The sequence below is a fragment of the Aegilops tauschii genome, chromosome 5 (genome assembly GCF_002575655.3).
Source record: "Aegilops tauschii subsp. strangulata cultivar AL8/78 chromosome 5, Aet v6.0, whole genome shotgun sequence".
Taxonomy (NCBI): domain Eukaryota; kingdom Viridiplantae; phylum Streptophyta; class Magnoliopsida; order Poales; family Poaceae; genus Aegilops; species Aegilops tauschii.
Genome location: NC_053039.3, coordinates 117,125,958 through 117,137,331, shown reverse-complemented (window position 1 = coordinate 117,137,331; position 11,374 = coordinate 117,125,958). Strand labels below are relative to the sequence as shown.

The 11,374-nt window shown below is 44.9% G+C and overlaps 1 long non-coding RNA gene across 3 annotated transcripts; it reads left to right on the top strand.

Annotated features, from left to right (window-relative positions):
• Window positions 1-7,358: 7,358 nt before the first annotated feature.
• On the top strand, window positions 7,359-9,993 carry LOC109743778 (uncharacterized). Of its 3 annotated transcripts, none has more exons than XR_002228160.3 (3): window positions 7,514-7,925; window positions 8,014-9,139; window positions 9,710-9,993. It is a non-coding gene; the product is annotated as an uncharacterized lncRNA (long non-coding RNA). The 3 variants fall into 3 exon arrangements; XR_002228161.3 differs by having other exon boundaries at window positions 9,705-9,993; XR_005756437.3 differs by having other exon boundaries at window positions 7,359-7,925; window positions 8,014-9,993.
• Window positions 9,994-11,374: the final 1,381 nt, after the last annotated feature.

Below are 11,374 nucleotides of genomic sequence, written 5' to 3'. Positions count from 1 at the left end.
CGGCTCTTGTGCACTTGGCTGATGTAGCCAGAGACGAGCTCTCCAATGCTCAGGTTGGTGTAGTCGGAGAGGTCCAGGTTCACCCGGCGGGGCTGCAGCAACTCCCCCTTAGCGGAGCACTTGGCCAGTACGGTAGGTCTCCCCGGCTCAACGAACTCCGTCCGGGTGATTACCACGTCCGGGTCATTTGTTGGTTGGGCCGAGCCGGAGGCCTCCGGGTCAGCAGAAGCTTCTATAGGCGCCGTGTCCATTGGAGTGGTGGCTTCGGGGGCGGAGGCAGCTGGTGGGTCTTGGACCGTCACCTCCGGCTCAGGCAAATCCGGCACTCCGGCCGACTTGGTTTTCTTCACCCTCTTGGTGAGCTTTGCCTGGGCACTGAAAGAGCAACAAAGGTTAATACAAAAAATATGAGTAAAGATCAGAACAACATGAGATGATTATCGTTACCCGGGCGAGGTCTTGAAAGCCGGAAGACTCGACTGCATAGAGTCGCCCGAAGAGGGGGAGGTCTCCTGATAATTGGAGTCAGAAGAGTTGAGTGGCTGACGGATAACACCTGCCAACGGGTGAAAAGGGTACAAGTGGGAAATAACCTCAGTTCGGTGTTTCCTTGATGTGTCAGGTAACCCGGCGGAGAGGTCGGTGTCCTTGTTGGTCTGGGTGTGACGCCGGCTCTCATGAACCTATTGCTTCAAAATAAATTGAGGATCTTGATAAGCTAAGGGATGTGAAAAGCTTACTTTCTGGGTTACCCTTCGGACTTTCAGCCTTGGCAAGGGCTCCGAGTAGGAGGAAAGTGACATTACCTCTTCAACCACCGGGTTACTTGCGCCGGTGTCATCCTGTCAATGAGCAAGTATTGATAAGGCGGACAGCAACAAACAACAAGTACAGCAAGGACTTAAAGGCTCAGGGGTTACCTCTGACTCGGAGCTGTCGCTTAATTGCATCAGCTCTGAAGCAGAAGGCCTGCTTCCTTTCCTGCGAGGGGCGGCTTTCTTGGCGGCTTTCTTCACCTTTCTGGCCTTCTTGGCCGCCTCATGGTCATATTTGACCCGCCAGAACTTGTCGTCAGCCTGAAAAATATAATGGTGATTTCTTTAAACGATTCAGATGAGAATTATATACAGAAGAAGATAGGATGTTCAGATTGGCGGCTTACCGCTGGGGCTGGGTTGGTCTTGCAGAAGGGGGCTAACCCGGTACTTCCACAGTCTGCCAGGCTCTCGTTCAAGAGAGCCTTGGTCATCTCCCCTGCAACGTCTTCAGGAAGATCGTTGCGGCTGTGTCTCTGAGGGTCGTCTTTGTGGCCCGTATACTCACACATTAAGCCGGGGCGGCGGCTCAATGGGATCACCCGCCATGAGATCCAGACCCGGACCAGATCGATTCCATTCAGACCATTGCCCAGGAGAGCCTTGATCTTGTTGATGGTTGGGAGCAGAGGCTGGCGCTCCGCCGGAGTCAGTTTGTCTGACAGTGGGTGTGTTGACTCCAGACGTGATGGGCGAAAGCCGGGCAGCGGACTTTCATCAGCCGGTGATGTATCTTGGCAATAGAACCAAGTCATGTTCCAGTCCTTTGGGTGGCTCGGCGGCTCTACGTAAGGGAAAAGGCAGTCCCTACACCACTGGATGGAGATGCCGACTAACTCCAGACTTGGCCCATTGGCGCACTCATTCTGACGGTTTAAGTAAAAAAGCTCTCTGAAGAGCAGTAGACTAGGCTCTTCTCCAAGATAAACCTCGCAGAAGACTTGGAAATTGCAGATGTTGGACACTGAGTTGGGTCCTATGTCTTGAGGCCGTAAATCAAAGAAATTTAGAACATCTCTAAAAAACTTTGAGCCGGGCGGTGCGAAACCCCGGCTCATGTGATCCGCAAAAATCACTACCTCCCCATCCTTTGGCTGTGGCCTTTCTTCTGACGGGTCAGGGGCACGGTAGGACATGATGTCTTTCTTGGGAAGATATCCTGACTTAACAAAATCCGCTAGGGTCTCGTTGGTGACATTGGACCTCATCCAGTTACAAGTAATGGGAGCTTTGGGAGGCATGGTGAAAGTCGGCAGTCTATGACAAAAAGGAAAAACGTCTGGGTTAATGATAAGCCGGAGGAGATCTACAGTTCAAAGCTAAGGTGGCGGCTTATGAAGGGGACTAATGGTATATACCTAAGTACATCGGGTTATTTAAGCCGCAGGGGCATTCAGAATAAATTGATTATCTACGGCCTTATCACAGCTAAGCCGGAGGATTCTATGAAGCATGGTTCTCTTTAAGCCAGAAGGTTCTACGGCGCGTGGTTTCTTTAAGCCGGAACTGTAAACCGCCAAGATTCAATGATTGCAGTTTTTTACGAAGTGTGGTAAAACAGGTTTCACACATTGCAGTAACTTTTTTGGATCGAAATGGTCGGGCAAAAGAAAAATTTCTAGACCTAGAAACAGAAGCGAGGGAGTTCTTGGGCCCGAACAAAGTTCCTATGCAGTAAAAAGAGAGCTGTTTGCGTGTAAAATGGGTGCTAAACAGTCGCCGCACTAGTTCTATGCAGATCTAAGATCAAACAGGGGCAGTAACTATGAGAACTACCGGAACTTGCGGGCAATGGCGACGAACACGAAGAACGCGGACGTATCCTACGGCAGATCTACTCTACAGGACAAGCAGGACTTACAAGAGCTGGAGAGTCGCGGGGGTCGCCGCGTTTCTCTGGTCAGATCAGGGTGATGCAGCGGCCTGAGCTGGTGACGACGAGGAGACCGCGGCGGCGACGGCGGCGGAGCTCGAGCAGCACGGGACAGTGAGAGGAAGAAGACGACAGAGGAAGGAGCGTGAGAAGAGCCCGTCGGGCCGGCCTATTTATAAGTCGAGCTCGTAAAGCGGGCGCGAGAATCAAGGAGACCGTGGCGTGGTTATCTCCCCACGCAGCGCCTCGATTTTCGGGATGACAGTAAAGGAAAAGATCCGTTGCGGATCTGGCGGAGTAAAAAATGGACTTAATGGAAGATGACGTCACGGCGGATTATCCGGAGTCCAGAGGATGACGTCACGCCGGGTTATGGCCTTCACACGAATGGTAAGCCGGAGATTTTTTCTGTCGAAAGAGTTGAAGATTGACATGAGCCGGCTCAAATCAATCTGGGGCCTAATGTTGAGGATATAGACCTTAGAGTCACCCCCCAGGAGGGGCCGGGTTACTCATATGGTCATTGCCAGAAGCCCGACGCCAAGCTTAAAGACGGTGGGCCAAAGATGGGCTTAAGACCCGGATATGGCTTAAGGCCCGTAGTTACAATCATTATTATGGTAGAACTTGTAGTGTAAGGCAAGAATAGTTGAGAGTCCGAGCCGGACACTCTTATGAGCCGGCCGGGACTCTGAGAGCTGCAGGGCGTCAGCCTCCCTATATAAAGGGACGACCCAGCAGCAGTTTAAGGGCGACAACAATCTCATCGAGAGCCGGGATAGCAGTTTAGCTCCCTGGTTATCGAAACCCTAATCAATACCACATCAAACTGGACGTAGGCTTTTACCTTCACCGTAAGGGGCCGAACCAGTATAAACCCTCGTGTTCCTTGTCCTGCATTAACCCCTTCAAGCTTCCTAGCTGCGATGGCTCCACGACTAAGTCCTAACTCAAGGACATCTGCCGTGACAATTCCACGACAGTCTACCAAATATAATGGGACAAATGTTATCTTGTGGGGAAGCAAGAACAAGAAAGTCAGTAGGATATTTAATTTTCCCACCCAAGACTTCAACATCTCTAACAATCCCAACCGGTGAGATAGTATCTCTATTAGCAAGCTTAATAGTAACATCAGTATCTTCTATCTCAGCAGGTGCAATATCATGCATAATTTGTTTATATAAGGTATAAGGTATTGCACTAACACTAGCACCCATATCACATAAGCCATGATAACAGTGATCTCCTATTTTAACAGAAACAACAGGCATGCCAACAACAGGTCTATGTTTATCTTTAGTATCGGGTTTAGCAATTCTAGCAGCTTCATCACAGAACTAAATAACATGCCCATCAATATTATCAACCAAGAGATCTTTAACCATAGCAATACAAGGCTCAACTTTAATTTGCTCAGAGGGTTTGGGTGTTCTAATATTACTTTTGTTGACCATAGTTGAAGCGTTAGCATGATCCTTTATTCTAACAGGGAAAGGTGGTTTCTCAATATAAGCGGTAGGAACAATAGGATCAACATTATAAGTGATAGTATTTTCTTCAACTTTAATAGGTTCAACTACTTTTACTTCAATGGGAGGATGATATTTAAACCACTTCTCCTCAGGAGTATCAACATGAGTAGCAAATGATTCACAGAGAGAAGCTACTATCTCAGAATCAAGTCCATATTTAGTGCTAAATTCACGGAAAACATCGGTATCCATAAAAGATTTAACACAATCAAACTTAGGTGTTATACCTGACTCCTTACCTTCGCCGAGTTCCCAATCTTCAGAGTTGCATTTAATTCTTTCCAATAAATCCCATCTGAATTCAGTAGTCTTCATCATAAAAGAACCAGTACAAGAAGTATCGAGCATGGAGCGATTATTGAGAGAAAGCCGAGCATAAGAATTTTGAATAATAATTTCTCTTGAGAGCTCATGATTGGAGCATGAATATAGCATTGAGTTAAGCCTCCCCCAAGCTTGAGCGATACTTTCTCCTTCGCGAGGCCAAAAATTATATATATAGTTACGATCACGATGAACCAGATGCATAGGATAAAACTTCTGATGAAATTTCAATTTCAATCGGTTGTAGTTCCATGATCCAATATCATCACATAGCCTAAACCATGTCAATGCCTTTCCCTTCAAAGATAAAGGGAAGACCTTCTTCTTGATAACATCCTCGGGCATACCCGCAAGATTAAATAATCCACAAACTTCATCCACATAGATTAGGTGCATATCGGGATGTAATGTTCCATCTCCTGTAAAAGGATCAACTAGCAGTTTCTCTATCATACCCGAAGGAATTTCAAAGTAAACATTTTCAGTTGGTTCAGTAGGTTGAGGAGCAACTCTTTGCTCTACTGGTCGGGGTGCAGATACCTCGAACAAGCCCCTCAAAGGATTATTTTCCATAGTAACAAGTGACAGTAAATTTCAGCACACTATATAAAATTTTCCTTACCAAATTCCACCTACCAAAGGCGCTTCACTCCCTGGCAACGGCGCCAGAAAAGAGTCTTGATGACCCACAAGTATAGGGGATCTATCATAGTCCTTTCGATAAGTAAGAGTGTCGAACCCAACAAGGAGCGGAAGGAAATGACAAGAGGTTTTCAGTAAGGTATTCTCTGCAAGCACTGAAATTATCGGTAACCGATAGTTTTGTGATAAGGTAATTTGTAACAGGTAACAAGTAATAAAAGTAAATAAGGTGCAGCAAGGTGGCCCAATCCTTTTTGTAGCAAAGGACTAGCCTGGACAAACTCTTATATAAAAGAAAGTGCTCCCGAGGACACATGGGAATTATCGTCAAGCTAGTTTTCATCATGCTCATATGATTCGCGTTCGTTACTTTGATAATTTGATATGTGGGTGGACCAGTGCTTGGGTGCTGCCCTTCCTTGGAAAAGCATCCCACTTATGATTAACCCCTATTGCAAGCATCCGCAACTACAAAAGAAGTATTAAGGTAAACCTAACCATAGCATGAAACATATGGATCCAAATCAGCCTCTTACGAAGCAACACATAAACTAGGGTTTAAGCTTTTGTCACTCTAGCAACCCATCATCTACTTATTACTTCCCAATGCCTTCCTCTAGGCCCAAACAATGGTGAAGTGTCATGTAGTCGACGTTCACATAACACCACTAGAGGAAAGACGACATACATCTCATCAAAATATCGAACGAATACCAAATTCACATGACTACTTATAGCAAGACTTCTCCCATGTCCTCAGGAACAAACATAACTACTCACAAATCATATTCATGTTCATAATCAGAGGGGTATTAATATAAATAAAGGATTTGAACATATGATCTTCCACCAAATAAACCAACTAGCATCAACTACAAGGAGTAATCAACACTACTAGCAACCCACAGGTACCAATCTGAGGTTTTGAGACGAAGATCGAATACAAGAGATGAACCAGGGTTTGAGAGGAGATGGTGCTGGTGAAGATGTTGATGGAGATTGACCCCCTCCCGATGAGAGGATCGATGGTGATGACGATGGTGACGATTTCCTCCTCCCGGAGGGATGTTTCCCCGGCAGAACAGCTCTGCCGGAGCCCTAGATTGGTTTCGCCAGGTTCCGCCTTGAGACGGCGGCGCTTCGTACCGAAAGCTTCCTTCTAATTTTTTCCAGGGTGAAAGATTTCGTATAGCAAAAGATGGGCACCGAAGGTCTGCCAGGGGGCCCACGAGGCAGGGTGGCGCGCCCAGGGGGTAGGGCGCGCCCCCACCCTCGTGGACGGTGGGTGGCCCCCCTCTGGTGCTTTCTTTGACCAATATTTTTTATATGTTCTAAAACTGACTTTCGTGGAGTTTCAGGACTTTTGGAGTTGTGCAGAATAGGTCCCTAATATTTGCGCCTTTTGCAGCCTAGAAGTTCAGCTGCCGGCATTCTCCCTCTTCATGTAAACCTTGTAAAATAAGAGAGGAAAGGCATAAGTATTATGACATAATGTGTAATAACAGCCCATAATGCAATAAATATCGATATAAAAGCATGATGCAAAATAGACGTATCAATGGACATGCATCTTTAGTACAACAGGGTTAGCATCAACCAAAAATAGCAAATGGGCAGCATCTCTAGTATATCTTCATTACAGAGAGTAGCATGGTAGCAAAGGGATAGATTAAAAAATGGATACATCTGTTAATTGCAACAAGCTTAACAACATCTTAAGTCATGTTTTGTAAGTTTGTAGCCATTGAAATACAACTTTTTAAAAATGGATTCAACTGTTAATTGCAACAGGCTTAATAGCCATTGAAACCGGTACTGATAAAAATGCAATTGGCATAGTTAAACATCATAAGGCAGGTGCTAGCAGAGCAGAGAATGGCCCAGATGTCTATAAAAAGGTAGGGAAAGGTGCTAAAACGTGTTAGGCATGTTTACTAGAACATGCTTAATACATCGAACGTACAGAACATAGCCATTAATTGCAACTGGTATTGGTAAGATTGAACTGTTGAGTACATTCTTGGTAAGTCCTGAGAGGTAGTTGCTGGGGCACTTCATCTTGGCGAGAGCCCGCCCAAAGTCAGCAACGGCGGAGGCGACCTGTTCCTCCGGGTCGAAGCGTGGATCAGTTCCACTGAGAGATGTACCTATAGGCTACCGGTAAATTTTACACTACAAGAAACCTGTTAATGCATGACGGATTTCCGCTGACAGTTTTGAAAACCGTCATGAACAGCCTAGTACAGCCCCGCAGGCCTGTCAAAAGCCCGCCTAAAGCCCTAAACTTTTACCCGTATAAAACTTAACCCTAACACACTTCCCCATCCCCATGTTCTCAAAAAAAAAACTTCCCCATCCGCCGCCGCCACACCTGGCCTCTCCTCGCCCCCGTCCTCCGCCGTCACACCTTGCCTCTCTTCGTCCCCGTCCTCCGCCGCCACGCCTCTGCTTGTCCCCGTCCTCCCCCCACCTCCCTGCCTCCAACCGATTACGGCGGCCCGAGATCCATGGCGACGGCGGTTGCAGCGGCCCCATGTAAGCGGCGGCCAACCCTAGCCGATGCGACGCGCCAGCCATGGATCTGACCAGGGGCCTCCCTCCTCTATCTCCCAGGCCGCGCAGATGCCTCTCCATCCGGAGGTTCGGAGCATCAAGTGTCGGACGAGGAGTGGACGACGACCATGACTGCGGGAGGCCGAGCTTGACCAAGCGTGAGACGACGAGGGCCAGCACAAGGTCCATCCCTACTTCCCCCTCGTCTCCTCTCCTTCATTCCCTCCTTCTTTCTCCCATCCCCAATCAATTATTTTTTGATTTTATTCAGATCAACATGAGCTCTCCGCCTCTCCAGTTCCTTGAAGGACGACCGGGACCCCACGCTCCAGCCCGACGAGCTGGACGAGTTCGACAGCGAGGTCGTCCCGCCCCGCCCACCGTGATTCCCCACAGAACAAGGTCGACCCTCTCACTCTGTTTTTCTTTTGTTTCCAAGTGATTATGCTCAAATTTTCTTAGACTGAACCTGATGCAAAAAACGTGGCCACTTCCTTTCCTCATACTCGCATGTTACAGCCAACGATAGAGTAGCACATCTGGCTATATCCATCTTCTTTTCTCACTGTGCGAGCACTAGCAGTGTGGAAATCGTGAGATCTACTAGTTAGTTAAGCAACTACTAGTTTATTTTAGCAAGTAAACGCCCATGAGATGCTCCTGTTGGTTCCTTGCTACTCTGTGCATGCAGCAAGGATGTAATTGCCAACGGGGCAGGTGATGATGCTATTTGCCTTTTAGCTGAGGAGAAGAGTACTATCGTATCTTAACCTTCCACTGAACATTCAAATCTCATGACTCTTGATTTATCTCTATGGGATCTAACTACTTAGCTGACCACTTTGTCCAAGTTACATTTGTGGCAAATAGTGGGGTGTGATGTTCCAACATGTCTTGCATACTTTAGTAGACAAAACTATCATTTATTTTAGCGTCAACGATGATGCAGTTCGTACTTGTTTTGTTCAGACTTTCCTGGATTCCATAGTTCTATATTTTTCTTGCTTCATGAAAGTAGCCATCATATGTTTTGTTGTGATATTGGTTGGTCAATGCCTAAATACAGAGTTGTATTTATCGATATACCAGATTTGCATTTCGAGGATAAATCGTGATACATAAAACATATTTGTTACTTTACTAGAGTTTTGAACTTAGAACAGACACTTGCCAATGGCAATAGTATTTTTGATGCCCAACGCCCTTGCAGCTATTCATATATCAAAAGCTCAACATGCACCTTCCTTCTATTAAGTTTTAATTAAATATTTACAATAAAACATGTCTTGTTGTTTATTGTCAAGGGCAAATGTTGTTGTCCGGAAACAACTCCAGGCACCAGCTTCGAATAGCTCTTGTATTCATCTAGAATTTGATATTTCAGGCACATTTCTTGTGTAAGTTTCTTGATATCTATTACAGATCCAAAATATGTCAAGTTTCTCTATTGCTTGTCCATGTGGTTCCACTTCAGACTATTCAGAAGCATCTTGTGAGCCAAGTGCTATTTAGTGTTTAGTTTTCGAAACTTCAATTGTTGCATTTATTTTTCCTCATGTAGTGTTGATCCTTTTTTGCCTACTTAAATAAAAGAAAGTGTAGCAATTTATGCTTGTAATTTTTGTGCCAGGAAGTTATACTAGATCTACTATCCCAATAATTTTTTATTTCCTAAATCTACACTAAAGGCCTACATCTAGACACGTTGTAAAAAGAACTTTTTCCGCACTATACTTTGTTTTACTTATTAGAAACTGGTGTAGGGTTAGATATCTTTACTGCCTAAAGCTTAGTCATCTTAAAATAGTCCAGCCATAGTTTGTCTGTACTGCTTGAAGCTTAGTCATCACAAAATAGTTCAGCCATAGTTTGTATCTACACTTGTACCTAGCTGTTAGTTCTTTTCACTTATCCAGATTTGTCCACATGCTGGTTAACTTGTTTTTTTATGCCTTTGCTTAGTGCAGGTTCCAAGAAATCAGAGGCTCCTTTTTCAAAACGGATACACAGAGAAATACATAGAGAAATCAGGGGCTCCTTTTTCGAATCGGTTCCAAGAAAATGTAGAGTTATATAGTAATTTTGTTTAGAGGCTCCTTTTTCAGATCTGTTCCAAGAAAATGCAAAGTGATGTAGTAATAATGTTTGTAAATACTTGATGAGCTATCTATGTAAATATGTATTTTGGTATCTGAACATTGCCGTGATTGTAATAAGTTTGGTCTGTTATTTGAAAATTAAATTTTATTTATGGCTTTGTTTGAATATTAGGCGTGAAATTTATAGATAACAAAAATATTTAACTGTTATCTCCGCCCGATGTGGGTTAAGAAGAAAAACGCAAAAACAATTGTCTGGTAGTGTCCACGTAGGATGCAACGTCATTCCAATTGGTCAAGCAAAAATCCAACATGGCGTATGTCCATGACGGCTTGTTCCGTCACAAAAGATTGGGCTTGGGCGGGCCTGGTGCAGATCCATGACGGCAAAGAACTATCATGGAAGGTACCATGTCAAATTATGACGCGATATACATGATGGATTTCAAATCCGTCATGGAAGGCCACCCATGATAGTTTTTCATTAACAGAATTCTTGGATTTCAAATCCGTCATGGAAGGCCACCCATGACAGTTTTTCATTAACAGAATTCTTGTAGTGGTAGAAGTTAAACTGTAATTGCAGAAATGATGTGAAATATTGTAAGACATGGGATGCAGCTAACCTCAACGGCAAACAACAACATCGACTGTTATGACCCTGCGTAAGTACATGGACAGGCATGTTAAGTACAACAGGGTTATCATCCACTAAAAATAGCAAATGGGCAGCATCTCTAGTGATATCCTGAGTCATGTATTGTAAGTTTGTTGCTGGTATTGGTGAAATTGAGCTGGACACGGTAATATTTGAACATCACATAGTGTGTAGTACTGAAATAAACAAGGCACGAACATGCTTAATACATCAACCGTACAAATCATAGCCGTTGCAAGTGGTATTGCACTACTACAGGATACCACTAATGTGACACTACGATCAAAGACCCTTTTCCGAAACTGTGTGCGATGCAATAATCGCAAACGGCGTTGTAAAAAAACAGTCAAAAAAGGTGCAAAATGTTTGCGATGGTGGAGCCATCAAACAAGGTTCAGATTTTAGTGGCGTGTGCGATGCAGGGCACACGGGTTAATCCACTCCAACTGTTTGCGATGAGGCCGAACAACAGAAACGGGCAGCCATATTAATGTGTGTGTGATGCAGGACACACAGTTAATCCATTCGAACTGTTTGCGATGAGGTAGAACAACATAAACGAGCAGCCATATCGATGTGTGTGTGATATACGGCATACGGTTCACTCGGATGAACTGTATGGGAAAGGTGCACAAGAACGGTCTGGAAAACCATGCTCGTGCTATTTAGTACATTCTCACGCCTTTTACAAGGAATGTGCAGATATTTCAAGGAAATGTGTGGCAATAGTCAACCATAAACGTGTCGTTTACTGGGTTAACAACTATACAAAAATGAAATACATGCTTGGAAAACATGATGCCTGGTTGTGGTGCCATGGTATGGCCTCACCGTGCACTGGTAAAAACGTCATCATGCACGCCTTTCATAAATTG